Source organism: Girardinichthys multiradiatus, chromosome 4 (assembly GCF_021462225.1).
Source record: "Girardinichthys multiradiatus isolate DD_20200921_A chromosome 4, DD_fGirMul_XY1, whole genome shotgun sequence".
NCBI lineage: Eukaryota > Metazoa > Chordata > Actinopteri > Cyprinodontiformes > Goodeidae > Girardinichthys > Girardinichthys multiradiatus.
In genome coordinates this window covers 3,093,852-3,096,842 of record NC_061797.1, presented here as the reverse complement: position 1 = coordinate 3,096,842, position 2,991 = coordinate 3,093,852, and positions in this window count along the sequence as shown.

The following is a 2,991-nucleotide window of genomic DNA, read 5'->3' as shown; positions in this document are numbered from 1 at the left end:
GATGTTCATTCAAGCGCATGTCATTCTCAGCATTCACGTCTTCCACTGGGGTCCGAGCGGCAAAGAAATAAACATTCACTAATAAACTTTTCTAATTGCATCCCTGTCTTCTCTTTGTGAGTCTTTCCAGGTTGAAATGGAATTTCTGTGGGATATGGGCTCTTTTGATATCATAGTTTCAAAATATAGCAATTTTGGGGCTGCACGGTGGCGCAGTTGGTAGCACTGTTGCCTTGCAGCAAGAAGGTCCTGGGTTGATTCCCGTCCAGGGGTCTTTCTGCATGGAGTTTGCATGTTCTCCCCGTGCGTTCGTGGGTTCTCACCGGGTACTCCAGAAACGTTAATACGGTATTCATAAGATTATATTAGGATTACTGTAGTTTCTCATTTAAAAATAACCAACTTCTAAAGGGAATCTGAAACAAAAATCTTATTTGTTAAATTGTATACAGTGGCTTGTAAAAGTATTCATATCCCTTGAACATTTCTACATACTGTCACATTACAACTACAAACATAGATACAGTTTATTTTATTGTAATTTTATGTGAAAGACCAACCCAAAGTGGTATACAATTGCGAAGTGGAATGAAAATATACATGATTTATTTTGTTGCCTGATGATAGCTAATGACTAAATAGAGCCCACCTGTGTGTAATCTAATCTCAGTACAAATACAGCTGCTCTGTGATGGCCTCAGAGGTTGGTTAAGAGAATATTGGGTAGCAAACAGCATCATGAAGTCCAAGGAACACATCAGACAGGTCAGGGATAAAGTTGTGGAGAAGTTTAAAGCAGGCTTAGGCTATAAAACGATTTTCCAAGCTTTGAACATCTCAAGGAACTGTTCAATCCATCATCTGGAAAAGGAAAGAGTATGACACAACTGTAAACCTACCAAGACAAGGCCGTCCACCTAAACTTACAGGCCGAACAAGGAGAGCACTGATCAGAGATGCAGCCAAGAGGCCCATAGTGACTCTGGATGAACTGCAGAGATCCACAGCTCAGGTGCGGGAATCTGTCCACAGGACAACTATTAGTCGTGCACTGCACATATGTGGTCTTTATAGAAGAGTGGCAAGAAGAAAGCCATTGTTAAAAGAAAGCCATAAGGAGCCACATTTGCAGTTTGCCAGAAGCCATGTTGGGGACACAGCAAACATGTGGAAGAACGTGCTTTGGTCAGACGAGACTAAAATTGAACTTTTGGGCCAAAATGCCAAACACTATTTGTGGTGGAGAACTAACACTGCACATCTTGGAAAAAAACCTGTTGGAGTCTGCAAAAGACTTGAGAGTGGGACGAAGGTTCACCTTCCAGAAGAACAACGACCCTAAACATAAAGCCAGGGCTACAATGGAATGGTTTAAAACATATTCATGTGTTAGAATGGCCCAGTCAAAGTCCAGACCTAAACCCAATTGAGAATCTGTGGCAAGATCTGAGAAATGCTGTTCACTAACACTCTGCATCTAATCTGACTGAGCTTGAGCTGTTTTGCAAAGAAGAATGGGCAAAAATTTCAGTCACTAGATGTGCAAAGCTGGTAGAGACATACCCTAAAAGACATGGAGCTGTAATTGCAGCAAAAGGGGGTTCCACAAAGTATTGACTTAGGGGGACTGAATACTTTGCACACTGCATTTTTCAGTTTTTTATTTGTAAAAACAAAAAAGAAATCATGTATAATTTTCTTTCCACTTCACACTCATATACCACTTTGTGTTCGTCTTTCACATAAAATTCCAATAAAATATATTTATGTTTGTGGTTGTAATGTGACAATATGTGGAAATGTTCAAGGGGTATGAATACTTTTACAAACCACTGTAGTTGTTTTTCCTGTGTACCTCTGTGATGGACTATGATCGAGAGAGTGGCTTTCGGAATGGATCCAAATGCAGACAGGCAGGAGCAGATGATGCGGTGAGATAAAAACGTTTAATAACAACAACTTTCAGGCCGGCAAACTGAAGTGGGCAAAACATAGAACCAAGGCAAAAACCAGCATGAACAGACTTGGTGTGATAAACAGGCTTAGATATACTTGGCATGAAAATCAGTATAATCCAGGGAGGAACAAAAAGAACTGAAGAGTGTAGACAATGGCATAGATGAAAGCAGTGAAACTGATTAAATGAAGCCTGACACCTTCTGTTTCACTTTGTGAAATGGTTTTAAACATTTGTATTAATAAAGTGAGGGTCATCAGGTTTTTACACATATTTTGAGCCCATGATCCTGCTATCCTGCTGTTTTAGAACATTTTGAGCCTGTGACTGTCTCTCAGATTTCTAGATAGTTCAACACCTGAGACCTTCATACTGTCCAGGTGACAGTATTCTCCCCAGGTTGTTGAAAGATGATGTTAGCGTTTTAAGTCCCTGGGTAGCCAGTTTTGTTAACACCTGACTTCACTTGAGCTGTGTTCCAGCAGCCTTTAAAACATGCAACCTCTTCTTAATAAAACCTAATGTTCTCTCAAACTTTAGGCCAAATTCCCAGCAGCTTTTTCTTTCTAACATTTTAGAGAAGGTGTTATATCTTTGGTTACAGGACCATCTATATGGCATTTATGTGAAGTTTCAGTCGCGTTTTAAGTCATGTAACAGCACTAGAACAGCTCTTCTCAGGGTGCAACGGTTTGGTTTTAAATGCTCATTTTGGAGCTGTTCTTCTTGATCTCACTGCTGCTCTGACAGTGGATCATGACATTTTATTATCACGTAATGAGCAGTAAGTCAGTCAGTCATTTTCTACCGCTTATTCCATAGTGGGTCGCGGGGGATAATGAGCAGTCTATTGGTGATATATATACATACATTTATACATAATTTTAGCTGGGAAATGTTTACTCCTCTTAGTATCTGAGAGAGAGGGAGGTTTTCTAGAGTGACTGTGTGACGTTGCTGCAGTTAAAGCTGTGTTTTTTAGAAACCATCCGGTAATTTTAATTTAAAAAAAAAAGAACTGAATCGCGTTTTAA